Source organism: Theropithecus gelada, chromosome 2 (genome assembly GCF_003255815.1).
Source record: "Theropithecus gelada isolate Dixy chromosome 2, Tgel_1.0, whole genome shotgun sequence".
NCBI lineage: Eukaryota > Metazoa > Chordata > Mammalia > Primates > Cercopithecidae > Theropithecus > Theropithecus gelada.
Window position 1 is genome coordinate 189,495,790 of NC_037669.1, and position 14,968 is coordinate 189,510,757.

Below are 14,968 nucleotides of genomic sequence, written 5' to 3' on the forward strand. Positions count from 1 at the left end.
TCTTGGGACTTCTCAGCCTTCATAATCATGTAAGCTAATTCCTTATAATAGATCATTATATCTATCTATCTATCTATCTATCTATCTATCTATCTATCTACCTACCTACCTACCTACCTACCTACCTACCTACCTATCTACCTAACTACTGACTGACTGACCGACCTACCTAGATGGATATAATCTCCTGTCGGTTCTCTTTCTCTGGAGAATTCTGATTAATACAATGTCCTTATATTAAGGTGACTCATGGTCATTCAAGTACCTGGGCTGCAGCCTTTTTGTCATTGTCATCCTAACTATAGATTATTTCAAATATGACAACAAACTCCAACTTCTTGTACTTTCAAGGGTAACAGTATAGAAGCAACTCTGTGTGAAAAAATGTCTTTGACAAGAAGTTACTCTGACCAGGTCTGTCTAGGGAGCAGTATGAATGCTCTCAGGATGGGTATTATTGGCTTATAGACTCAACACATAGGATATTTATCAAGCACTTGCAATGTGCAAACCATTGTGCTAGGTTTTGTGAAGTCTGCCAAGATGAGTAAGTTCCTGAGTGTCTGTGGACCAACAAGGCTGGAAATATAGTGTATAGTATGGCAAGTTACGCTGTACTTATTTTTTCAACATGCCATCTTTATAATCTCTCTTCCAATGGATGTGATTGAGGCATGACTCATGAATGTCTATATTCTCCAGAAAGGAAAGAGTCTTTTTGTGAAAATATGAAAAACTATGAGCATCTGTTTTCAGGTTAAGATTTACATATCATGGTCATGTGATTGCAATGGATTTTTATGAGTTTGAAAATGTTGCCCTAATTTCTTCAACAGGCCTTTCAGAGTTATGAGTAATCAAAAAATACATTTCTCTCAACTACAAAGTATACTGACTCACAAAAAAATTAAAACTTCTGTTTTACCACTTAGTTCATGGCAATCATACAAACTATTGGAAAATTTACAATTGTATGTCCAGCCAATGAAAATCTACCCCAGACATATGGTTAGTGGGTTTATTTTTCATGCCATAACATATTCCAGAATCTCTTAGGTTCCTTTTCATAGTAAGCAATGTGATCATGTGGTATCTAATGTCAAGGCAACTTCATATTTTTCCTAGAAACTAAATATTTGGTTCATATATAGACTAAAATAAACTTGACTAATTAAAAAAAAACCAAGCAAATAAAATGAGAAGCACATATAAAGCAAAATGAAACAAGTGGAATTCTTTTGGTCTTTTTATTTCATTTCTGGTGATTTTCAATGAGAATTAAAGTATTTTTTTCACCAAAGGGTAAATAACTGGTGCAGCCAGAACCCCAACTTCAGGCGCCATCAACAAGCCGCTCTAGCCCGGTAATGGAATAAAAGGAAAAAAGCGCATTAGGTTGGAGAATTTCCACTTCCACAGTGATATTATTTCCGTATCTGTCTTCCTCTTGCAACCAAATTGTAGACCATTGCCCCTAAACTAGACATGACAACAAATATTTGTTTTGTTAATTCTCAGTTTTAATGTATATTTTATGTAGAAGAAGGCAGTCAACATGAGGTATTCCTGGTAATAGTTATCAAGGCATATTGAAAAATAGCTTTTTATAAAACATTTTTAGCAAATGAAATTAAAAAAAAATGGTTATAACCTAACAGTGCATGGCTCTCGTTGAATCAATCCCATTAGCATTAATATTTCTGTAAAGCACACTCCATGCACAAGGCACCTCAATTTTCAGTGGACGTGGACATGAGCAACATTGTTTTGTTTCGTTTTGTTTTGTTTTTTGAGACAGATTCTCGCACTCTTGCCCAGGCTGGAGTGCAGAGGTGCGATCTCGGCTCACTACAAGCTCCGCCTCCCGGGTTCACGCCATTCTCCTGCCTCAGCCTCCCGAGTAGCTGGGACTACAGGCGCCGCCACCACACCCGGTTAATTTTTTGTATTTTTGGTAGAGGCGGGGTTTCACCATTTTAGCCAGGATGGTCTTGATCTCCTGACCTTGTGATCTGCCTGCCTCGGCCTCCCGAAGTGCTGGAATTACAGGCATGAGCCACCGCGCCCAAACATGAGCATCATTTATTTTTATACAATTCTGTAAGTAGTTGTTCTGCATATGTTAAAATTAAGTTAAAACTTTACATATAAATATATTTATATATATGATATATATTATTTGTGTGTGTATATGTACATATATATATATATTTCTCTCTCTCTGTGTATATATATGATCACCAGAAATGAAATAAAAAGAGAAAACAGACTTCCACTTGTTTTATTGTGTGTGTGTGTATACACATACACATGCAGAGAGGGAGAGAGAGAAAGAAAAAGAGAAAGAGAACAAAAACATGTCTGATTTCATACAGATTTCTAAGGGCTTAAGATTTCTCTTCATGTCCTTATGGAGGATAAAGTATTAGCAACAGGAATTTAGTACAGATTTCTTTCAATTTTGTTTTTTCACTTTTGAAATAAGCTTTATGCTGGATTATTGTTTATTTCTTTTGAAGCCCTTTACTAATGTCACAAATCTGAAGGAGTCTGTTCGTCTCACGGTGCACGTCTAATTATAGGTATTACATATAGTGCAATTATGCTAGTCTTGCACTCAAAATACTGTGTGACTCGGCTGGGTGCGGTGGCTCATGCTTGTAATCCCAGCACTTTGGGAGGCTGAGGTGGGTGGATCTCCTGAGGTCAGGAGTTTGAGACCAACCATGGCCAAATGGCAAAACCCTCTCTCTACTCAAAATACAGAAATTAGCTGGGTGTGATGGTGTGCACCTGTAGTCCCAGCTACTTGGGTGGCTGAAGCAGGAGAATCGCTTGAACCGGGGAGGTGGAGGTTGCAGTGAGCCAAGATCATACCACTGCACTCCAGCCTGGGTGACCGAGTGAGACGCTGTCTCGAAAAAAAAAAAAAAGAAAATACTGTGCGATACTGTGTGTCTCCAGAAGAGACCTTTAGCATTTCTCTCTCTCCCTTTGCTTATGAACTGGAGATGATAACTCCTAACTCTCTGGGTTGTTTTGACACTTGGTTGAGTCCATGAGAATGCTTTGTATATCTTAAGCAAGTTCTATTCCAGCCAGAGACATTACCATTAATTTTCATGATGGTAAGTGATTTTGATCTGTTTGTGACCATTAATAGCATTTTATAGGTTAGACATCACCCCAACCAACCTTGAAAACAGCCTCCTGGATACTTGCCTGTCTTTGCAGATCTGGGCAGTAGAGAATGTGTAGGCAAGCAGTGAAACAGTCTAATTCATAACCATAAAATTCTAAAACAGAAGAGTCCTAAGAGATTATTGTGTCTTTTTTATTGTGCTAAGTATCTTTGGGTCTACAATAATAGGTAGTTGATTTTGACACTCCTACTTACAAGGCTGAACTGTGACAAGTATTAGATGGCAAGTCCCTCTTCATTATGATATGACTGCACAGTCTTTTAAAAATATAATCATAATTTTTTTTCATTCTCTTAGACAAAACAATATTCTAAGCAAACAGTCCCAAGATTCTTTGGCTTCTACTTCCATAACTCCCCACCCCTTTCCTTTACCCTGAACCAGCCCTCGTGTAGGAGGAGTTATATGTTTCTTTACCACCGAGAGAATACTGACATTGATTGAAATCATAAGCAGCGGGAAGCTGAATCTCGTACAACTCTTCAAGATTATTCCGTGATCATGTGTAAGTTTTAGGTGAAATGACTTGAGTAAAATTAAATTAGTTTCTAAATAAAGAAAAAATAAAGTTTAAAATTAGAGTTAGAAAAATTTTTTTTCACACGATAGCTACAAAATTACACTATGGAAACATTAAAGACTATGTTATATCTACCGTGAGAAACAGAAGTGTAGCAGACATTGCAGATCTGGATTCGAATTATGACTCTACCAATTTCTAGCTATGTGACTGTGGCTTCGGTTTCCTAACCAATAACAGCACTGGTTGCAGTCTAACAGCTTCACAATAACCGTACCCAACTGACAAAGATGCTGTGGGGATTCAGCAGATCAATACCTGTAAAGAACTGAGAACATGACTATAATAAATGTTAGCTATTTATCATCATCACCATCATCATCACTCTACTCCTTTTTAGAAAGGGAAATCTTCTTAAATGCCCAAAATACAAACTAATCATCATCTTTCTCTATAAATCGAAGGTTGCATTTCAACCAAATCATCATTTACGTAAGTAGGAAGCAGTTACAGGCACAGTAACACAGCTCGTGATCTCTGTTTCGCTATATTCTCGCACACTGAGAAAGCAAAGTAGTGGACCTGACTCATTAAGCTAGACTATGTTAAAAAAAACTCCAAAGCACTACACTGACTTGTCTTCAACTTACAAAACCATTTATTTAAAGGACTCAGACAAAGAATAGGGCTTAGCAAGTGAAAACTGGAATAGCAGACAGGCTAATAGGTAAAAATTGAAGCAGATTCTTTGCCCTGTGTAAAGCTAACATTAGGAATAACAAAGAGAGTAGAAAGTGTTGAAATTAAGTAAGTGGGTGCCAGGGCTCATTCTCAGGGCCCTGAATTTTGGGTCAGTTCACGAGGTGCTGGAAGTTTGGTACTCCACAAAAAGTCCAATAGGTCGCTAAATAACTCTCTACTTTCTCAGCCAGGTGCGGGGGCTCGTGCCTGTAATCCTAGCACTTTGGGAGGCCTAGGTGGGTGGATCACCAGAGGTCAGGAGTTTGACACCAGTCAGGCCAACACGGTGAAACCCCATCTCTACTTAAAAAAAAAAAAAAATAGCCAGGCGTGGTGGTGGGCACCTGTAATCCCAGCTACTCCGGAGGCTGAGGCAGGAGAATCTCTTGAATCTGGGGGGCGGATGTTGCAGTGAGCAGAGATCGTGCCACTGTACTCCAGCCTGGGCAACAGAGCGAGACTCTGTCTTAAAAAACAAACAGACAATAACTCTCTACTTTCTCTCTAGACCTGGTCATCCTGAGCTATGCCAGAGAAATGGTCGGCATTGTACTAAATAATAACTCTATCTAGCACTGCAAGATTTTAGTGGCAGAAGTACACCAAATATAGATTTTTGGCTAAATGTTCAAGCAAATATTAAGCCTAATCCAGGGCTAAATAGAATACCATCACTAGGGTGACCAACTCCTTCCTGTCTGCCCAGGACTTTTCTGATTTTAGCACATAAATTCCATGCCTGGGAACCCTCAGTCCCAGGTAAATGAAAAGAGTTGGTCACTCTAACAATCATAGAATGAATATCTGGATAGAAAAAATCTGAAGTATTATAAAAATGTTAGTTGTTAAAATTTTCAGGAGTCAAAATTTGAAAGTTTCAGCTAGTAAAGGAACAATAATTTCTCAGTACTATTTATTAATTTAACTGCACACTGGGGATGGGAACAGATATTTACCTTCAACTGAGGTCACTGGAGAAAGAAGATCTTTCTGGCTAACACTGCCAATATAGGTAACTGTTCAAGTCGGAGCTGCAGTCAGGATGTTTTTCTCATACTGATAATATATAGTGAAATACTATAGTGAAAATATTCTGTATTTTCTTATAGCGATAACTGAAGTGAAAACTTACTTCCTCTTCCACTCCTGGACTTGATAATTTAGTCAGTGATGATGGCACAATTTCACTGAGGCAATCCCCAAAGCCAAATGTTTCTCTCTCTATTTAACTCTTTGAAGAATCTAATTTTTATGTATAAAGTTAACAGCTTTCACAATTCACATTAATTATTGCAGCATTTTACTTTGCATTCTGCTGACAGAATCTCAAAAACTAATGCATACAAGGAGATTTTAATCCTACCTATATCTAAAATGCTTATCCACATTTGAAAGTGAATATTATGCAATAACAACACATCCAAATGACGTGATCTGTTTTTATTGCTGATGTTGATACATTATTCAGACATGAGAGTAACAAAATCTCATGATCATTGATCACCCATCATTTCAGGAATGCCAGGAATGCTATTGCGCTTTGGCATTTCGCTATTGGACCTTTCAAAGGCTGAGGCTGCAGCCAAAGCCGAAGAGCAGATATTGGCTCAATTCCAAGATTAAAGCCATGTGTTGGTGATTTTGCCCATTTAGAACCACTGACCATGAGCTGAAGAAGCCTCTGAAGCCAAATCCCTATGAACCTCCCTAAGTGCTGTCCACTCGAGTGGGTTTCATGATGCTTCTACCACCGACTGGCCCACCAGCCCATTCATCATACCTGAGGGCTTTCAGAAGGGGATCCCCAAGGACTAGGGTAACTGAGCCAAGAGCTTGCAAATTCGAAAGGCTAAATTGATTAGAGGATTACACAAGCAGGCAGAGAGCAGTGCACATGTGATGTTTTATGTGTGAAGCATGTGTGATGGATAATTTTGTGTGTCAACTTGACTGGGTTAAGTAATACCCAGATAGCTGGCAAACATTATTTCTGAGTATATCTATCAGGGTGTTTCTGGAAGAGATTAGGTTATGAACCTGTAGGCTAAGTAAAAAAGATCAGCCTCACCAATATGGACAGGCAATCCATTGAGGGCCCAGATAGAACAGAACGGCAGAGAAGGGCAAAATTCCTCTCTGTTTTGAAGCTGGAGTATCCACCTTCTCCTGCCCAGAGCTCCAGGTTCTTGGGCTTTTAACTCTGAAACTTACACTATCAACACTGCCTCCCCACAACCCCCGGCCTCTGGTCTCCAGCTGAACAACAGCACAACAGCTTTCCTGGCTCTTCAGTTTGCCAACGGCATATTATGGGGCTTTTTGGCTTCTAAAATCATGTGGACTAATTCCCACAATAAATACTTATATATTATTTCTGTGTATATCCGACTGGTTCTGTTTCTCTGGAGAACGCTACCTAATACTGAATGTTAGCAGACATTTAAAAATATCAGAGCTCCATAGGTGGGAATTGAACAATGAGAACACTTGGACACAGGGTGGGGAACATCACACACCAGGGCCTGTCGGGGTTGGGGGATGGGGGAGGGATAGCATTAGGAGAAATACCTAATGTAAATGATGAGTTAATGGGTGCAGCAAATCAACATGACATGTGTATACATACGTAACAAACCTGCATGTTGTGCACATGTACCCTAGAACTTAAAGTATAATTTTAAAAAAATAAAAAGATAAAAAAAGTACCTGGCATATAACAGTGCTTAATAAAAATTTTAAAACAAAAATAAACAAACAAAAATCAGAGTTCTCCAAATCTATATAACTTTAGATTATTGGCAGAACTCATTAACCTATTTCTGGCCTTGAAAGCCCAAATTTATAAGAAATTAAACCCTGCTGACTTTTTTCTAACTCTGTCTTCTTCCACCCCTCACAACTAGATTAAATAATAGCCTGCATTTATACTGTCAATGATGATATTTTCTCATAGAAGCAGGATGTGTTAATATCTCTATCATTCACTCCTCCCACAAACCCACCCATCCCAAACTCATTTTTTTACATGATAAAATACACTTAACATTTACTATTTTAACCATTTTTTAAGTGTACAGTTCAGTAGTACTGAGTACAATTACACTGTTGTACAACCATCACCACTATCCATCTCCAGAACTTTTTCTTTTTCTTTTTTTTTTTTTTTGAGACGGAGTCTCACTCTGTTGCCCAGGCTGGAGTGCAGTGGCCGGATCTCAGCTCACTGCAAGCTCCGCCTCCTGGGTTCACGCCATTCTCCTGCCTCAGCCTCCCGAGTAGCTGGGACCACAGGCGCTCGCCGCCACGCCCGGCTAGTTTTTTGTATTTTTAGTAGAGACGGGGTTTCACCGTGTTAGCCAGGATGGTCTCGATCTCCTGACCTCGTGATCCGCCCGTCTCGGCCTCCCAAAGTGCTGGGATTACAGGCTTGAGCCACCGCGCCCGGCCTCCAGAACTTTTTCATCTTCACCAAACAAAACTCTCACCCATTGCACGATATCCCTCCTGGCTGTGGGGAGAGAAGAACCGAGAGATGTCACATAGGGTACAGATTTCTGTCTCTGAATATGACTACTCTAGATATCTCCTATAAGTGGAATCGTACACTTTCTTTTTTGTGATTGGCATGTCAGCATAATGTCTTCAAGGTTCATCCATGTTGTGCCATGTGTTCCAATTTCCTTCCTTAAGTCTGAACAATATTCCATTGCATGCATATACCACATATTGTTTATCCTTTCTTCTATTAATGGACACTTGGATTGCCTCTGTCTGTTGGCAATCGTGAAGAAGGCTGCTGTGAACATGGATGTACAAATAATCAACCCCCTGTCTTTATTTCTTTTGGATATATACTCCGAAATGGAACTGCTGAATCATATGGTCTAACTTGCTTTTGATGAAACTTGGAATTGTCAGTTTCCACAAGCCTAGTATGTAGAAGCCTAGACGCGATTAGTGTGTCCCTGCTTTTCTCTATCTCTTTTATGGCAGAACCTGCTTTTCCCAGGAACAATCCAGGGACACCCTTGCATCCTCCTATTTCAACCCCTTTTCCCTTTTTCTATGGCTCTTCAGCATTTATTCCATCCACAGATCCAGGCTTCTTTCAAGAACTAAGTGTTACATGTTTTTGGAATAAATGTTTACAACTTAAGTATGTCAAACATCTTCTACAAAGTTGTAGTTTGCTCTTTAAAACTTATGTTGTCTTTTCATTTCATTAAAAATTAAAATTTACTACAGTTTTATCAAGCTTTTATGATTTTTAAGCCTTATTTTAAAAAGTTCTTAACTATATGAAAATTATTTTTATGAATTTATCTTTCTCATTTAGGTTTTTATATGGAATTGATTGTGTTCCATACTGATAATTGAGTTTCTTGAGGTTAATTATAGAGTATCTTATCCCTTAGCCACTGATCTTCAACACTCAGACTCTCACAAATCAAATTTTTGAACATCCTTATTATTTTAGGAGGTCTCTATTCTGTTCCAAGGATTGGTTTTTCTAACTTTGCATTAATATCATGCTTTTTATGTATGAAAACTTTATAATAAATTTTGATATTGGTTAGGGCATTTTCCTGTACCATGTTCTTCTTTACTATTATATTGGATATTGTTCATTTGCTATTGTCTGACAAATATAGAATTAGGTTGTCAAGTTCTATAAAAATTCCTATAAGAACTTTTGTAGATATTATTTTAAAATATAAACCACTTTTGAGATAATTACATCTTTATGATTAGTCTTCTATATCAAGATTATAATTTATTTTCTTTAATATATGTCAATGAAATGTTTTAATTTTGGCTAGAAAAGGAAAAACAGAACTAAAGTTTTAGTCGTTTAAGTTTCTGAAAACCTTCCTTAAGTTTTCCTCTAAGACTGGAGCCCCACTGTTATGGTTTGAATGTATGTGTCCCTCCAAAATTCATATGTTAGGACTTAAACCCTAACGTATTATGAGATGGGACCTTAGAAGAGGGAGCACCCTAGTGCCTTTTGCTCTTCCATCCCTTCTGCCACACGAGGACACGCAGTGTTTGTTCCCTCTGGAGGATGCATCAGTAAGGAATCATCTTGGAAGCAGAGAGTGAGAACTTACCAGACACTAAAGCTGCTTATGCCTTGATCTTGGACTTTCCAGCATCTAGAACTGTGAGAAATAAATTTCTATTATTTACAAGTTACCCAGTCTAAGGAATTTTGTTATAGCAGCAGAAACAGACTAAGACACCCTCCCTGCCAGGCATGGACTAATTCCCTTCCCTGATTCTGCATGTGAATTCAATAGGAATGATAAAGCTAAGGGCCTGTACCTGTGTGTAGGGTCTTTGGGACTGTGCTGAACTGGGTGTTGTGTTTAGCTAAATTGGCAAATATGAATTGCAATCAGGAAAATAATCCAGAACTCAGAGTAACAGCAGCAGAAACAAGTATCAGGATTGAGGCGTGAAGCAAAACCAGGGGCAAGAAATTATTCAAGGTACCAGAAGTCAAGATAATCAGAAGCAGATGAGTCAGTAGAGTGAACGTTGAATTGAAACAAACAGTTGAAAGGTGTAACAAATTAAAGTTTTCAGGTTTTTTTGGTGGTACCAACCCCAAGGCTCAAGTCAGGTAATGCATCTGAGTTCTGGACCTTGCTTCTGTATCCCACTTCTGCTGTTGAGGGCAGAGAAATCTTAATATTGCTCCCCGCAGGGTGACAATTGCTCCCCACTGGATGCCAAAATTTCAACCACTGCCTGACATTACTGTTTCCTTAATCAAAATGTGAACTGGAATACTCTCCCCAGCTCAATTACAAGAAAGCTGTGCCTGTTTCGGGATTGGTTGTGGGTGGAAATAATCCTGTCCTGAACATTAGTAACCAGGGACTTGGACCTTCTCTGGCTCAAATTTATATTACCTCTGTATTCTGGACACTTCCGAGCCAAGAAATTTGGTCAAAAGCTAGTGTAAGCTTATAATGCCCTGCGGTACTTTGCAGAAACAAAGGTAAGATATCATTCTAAGGCACTCATGAGTCCCACTACCAACAGGTGATGTATAATGAGATGATGATTTGGGAGATTTCAGGAATTGATAGAATACTTCATATTAAAAAGAATGATATTTTTCATTATGTTGCTAGCTAAATGGTTCACATAAGATTCCCACAAACAATGTTTTTTCAACATAATCACAAGGGAAAAGTCACAACAGACAAATTCATATCCCATCCAAACAACAATGGTTATATTATCCTTTTTGTTTTTGTTACCCACAAATTAAAACAAACACTTTGTTTAATTAAATTTATTAAGTAGTTCATTTCAGGTAACAATAATATCTAATAGTTCTGTTCTCTTCTTTATATATATGTATGAATGTAGATAAATATGTAATTTATTGCACTTTGAATTATGTTTCATGATGAAAACTTTTGTGAAGAGGAAAGGAAGGAATTATGAAGTGAGGGAAATGTCTGAATGGAATTGGTGCTTAATATGCTTTGGCTCTGTGTTCCCACCCAAATCTCATATCGAATTGTAATCCCCACGCGTTGAGGAAGGGACCTGTAGTCCACACGTGTCAAGGGAGGGAGGTGATTGGATCATGAGGGCAGTTTCCCCCATGCTACTCTCATGATAGTGAGTTCTCATGAGATCTGATGGTTGTAAGTGTCTGGCATTTCCCCTGTTGGCACTCACTCCCTCCTGCTGCCTTGTGAAGAAGGCGTTTGCTTCCTTTTCACCTTTCTCCATGATTGTAAGTTTCCTGAGGCCTCCTAGCCATGCTTCCTGCTAAGCCTGCAAAACTGGGAGTCAATTAAACCTCTTTCTTTTATAATTACCTAGTCTCAGGTAGTATTCTTTATAGCAGTGTAAGAATGGACTAATACAGTACTGTTAATATTTCCGGATTCTCTCATGTATAAGGCCCTGAATACTCTGCAACTAGAATTTGGAACTACAGTTCTGGGTCTCTGGGAACCTCTCGAGGTATAGTCTCTACCAGGTATTCTAAATTATCTCATTCATATTTCTTCTTACTTCTTGCCTCAAAGCTGCCTCTTTGCTTAGATTCTTCAAATCAATTCTTCAGTTGGACTTTTTGTATGAATTTTCATATTGATTTTAGATGATCTTTTTCAGGTAACTCTGGGATCTATAATTCAGTATCTCCTGCCTCAGCTCAAAACACTAACTTCAAGGTGTTTATCAGGAGGACCGTTACAATTAGAAAAATTAAATGACAAATTGAATAAAAGACTGATTACCTCCTTGTTATGTTCTTAAAACTATTTGAAACATCTGCAGAGTCACTGTCTTGACTATCATGACCAGTGGCAGCTAAAATGGAAAAATGAACTGACTACTACTGTAGCTGTAGATGAGCAAACTACATCACCCCGTGTAAGAAACAGCACTCAATTCGACTGTGATTTCCTACTTACTGAAATCCTCCTCAGAAAGGAGAGGGAATGCCACTGATGCTCACCCAAGTGAGAATAATCTATATCTTGGGGAGGGAAATAGCTGTAGAACACCAGATGTTTGCTAATTATCCTCAAATGAAATTTACTAGACAAAGTTTTAAACAAAGATAATTGGAAAGGGTAAAATAAGCTTATTCTTCCCTTGACTTTACAAGTAGGGGTAATAAATTCATCTAAAGTGCTCATCATTGCCTCTGCATCCAGTCCTACCTCCAGTTCTTAAGCCTCAGACCATGAATCATATTCCATGTCTCTATAGCTGGGTACTGGTCAGTTGAGAAATTCTCCAAGCCTCGCTCTCCTACTTCCCCTTCTTCTCTCCTTATATATGACTGTTTCTCATCTTAACTCACTGTTTTTGGCCAGCTCGGTTAAAATCAGGTATAAAATGGCTTAGCAGTTCCACCTCAAGACTTGACGGATAGTCACATCAGATGATGTCTTCAAAAATCTCAGAACTTATTTTAACCTGAAAGCTCCTATAAAAAAGGTTTAGGCAAAAACCCGGTGATTTGACAGAGTGCACCTCTATGCTTCCTGAAACAGAAGCTACTTCTGGAAAAGCATAGACCTTCTTTAAGGAGGAACAATCAGTAAAAGCAAAGAAGCTGGGCAAAACTGAAGCTGTGATTCAAGGGAAATGGACCACACAGAAGAATGAGAGTTGCTCTTCACCAAAAATCGTTGGAGTGAAAGAAACAGACATATTAAAAAATGATTTTATTTATTCTCAAGAAAATTCAAAACGGTGCTCTAGCTCTAAAGCTAAAACAAATAGCCCTGAAGAGGAAACCATCTTATATCAGGTAAAATTTTATGGAAATATAAAAATGATTTCTAAATTAGAAACTATGACAGAAACAACAATATAAAATGGACACTTCTATCACTTCTCAGCCTTTTGGTTAAAATCACCTGCAAAATGGATACTCTTAAACATTGCATTTCTCAAATATTAAGGCAAGTACAAGAATTTTGACCACAAATATAGCTCAGCATGGCATAGAATCCAAGGGATATACTCCCTTCATAACTCTGTTGACATTTTCTCCAAAGGTTAATGTCCTTGATATATAAAACATTCATGGCAAATAATGTTTTTGAGAGAAACAACAAAACCAAAAAGGCATAACCAAAGACCAGCTTGCAGATGCTGTAGCTTCTGAAAGAAGAGGCTGGAATAGGACTTGTGTGTGAGCAATCTATTTGGGAAAGGGAGTGAGGGGATGAACCCAGGTAGGCAGAAGTGAGGAACTGAGCAAATTGAAATAAAGGAGGAGAGAAAGTCCATACAAAGGTGTGTGATTGAGTTGCCCACCAACTGAGGTTCGGTCCCACTGGGATGTGCTCAAGAGTGCAGGGAATGCTCAGAATTGGCCACCCAAGGACTGTTGGAGAAAAGAATCTGCTCTTTGTCTTCCACACCCCACTGGTTGAAAGTTTTCCGGGGCTACCACCTCTCTAGCACTTCTGAGCTATTTGCAGAGTGAAATCTCACTGACATTCTGCTCCACTGTGTTGGAGAGACCCTGGGGGCAGGAGGACAGAAGACACTGAACGCCAAGGGAGTCCTCTGCCTGAGCTGTGGCTGGAACTAAGATGAGCTGAGAAGTGTCTGGTATAATAAAAGATGAAATTAATGTGAGAAAAATACACCTGAAAAGTGCTTACATTTGCTGGTACAAAGGAATGCAAATCACTACAACAATCAATATCTTTTCCTTTGATAAAGAGATTTGTAAAATGATAATTCTTAATTTTTTAAAGATGTAGTAAGAGAGAAAGAGTTTTACTGCTACTGCTAAAATGAATACATTGTATGAACTTCCTGGGACCAAATTAATGTTATAAATTTTTGTGGGCCAAATTGTATCCCACCCCCCTATCAAATTTATATGTTGAAATCCTAACCCCTAGTATGTCAGAATGTGACTATATTTGGAGATAGGCCTTTAAAGAGGTGATTACGTTAAAATGAAGCCTTAGAGTGGGCCCTAATCCAACCTGAATGGTGTCTTTAGAAGGAGAGGAAATTGGACTCTCAGAGATATCAGTGAAGCATGCCCACAGAGGAAAGACCGTGTGAACACACAGCAAGAAGGCAGCCATCCGCAAGCTAAGGAGAGAGCCCTTAAAAGAAACCAAGCCTGCCATCATCTTGATCTTGAACTTGTAGGTTCCAGAATTTCAAGAAAATAAATTTATCTTGTTAAGTCACCCAATCTGTGGTATTCTCTTATGGCAGCCCTAGAGAATTAATACAAGAGCAAGAATCTTAAATATTAATATCTTCATATGCTGTAGCTACCACAGCTAGTTCCTCTCAATACCCATTTTCCTATTTTTCCTCACTAATAGAACCTGAGTTTTTTGTTTCTTTTTGGTTATTATTACTATTATTGAGAGAACAGCACTGTGCCCAGCACTAGGCTGTAGACCATGATTGGTCTATGCCAACTCTGAAAATCCTATTACTGTTTTCTCAACATCTCTTGCAAGTAGAGTTGACTTTGTGACCCAGTTCTCGGCAGCAAGACGAAGGAGAGTGTTCAGTGGGGCTTCTGAGAAAGATTTTGCTTTCCTGATAGAAGAAGATAGATGGAGGCATTATGCATGTTCCCCCACCCCTTTTCCTGCTTTATACCTCAGACACCGACATGATCTGCTACCTATCTTTGCACAGCTCTAGCTTTACATTCTATTAGGTAAGAAATTTCAGGGCATCAGAGGGCCTCTGGTCTCATAGCTTTAACACTTGCCCTTGGAATTAGTCTTACTGGCCTACCTTAGGTAACATGCATGTAACTGAACCAATCTTGAGGACCGTAGCAATGAAATACTCTAGTTGACTTATCTGAACAGTGTTCTGACTCCTAGAGTATAGGGCTGATGCCAGCCTTAGCCAACCCTCATGGATAGAAAGTTGGGAAAGGGTAGTTGCCCAAAGGGAAATCGAGGTGTTGATACCAGAAGTTGGAGGAAAGAATGATGATCAGGCAAAAACCAACTAACGC

The 14,968-nt window shown here is 38.8% G+C and overlaps 1 protein-coding gene across 1 annotated transcript in view; it reads left to right on the top strand.

The window, feature by feature from the left end:
- LOC112619436 (elongation factor 1-delta-like) overlaps positions 1-14,968 on the top strand; it is a 111,237-nt gene that overhangs the window by 70,198 nt on the left and 26,071 nt on the right. The gene's annotated exons all lie outside the window — the stretch shown is intronic.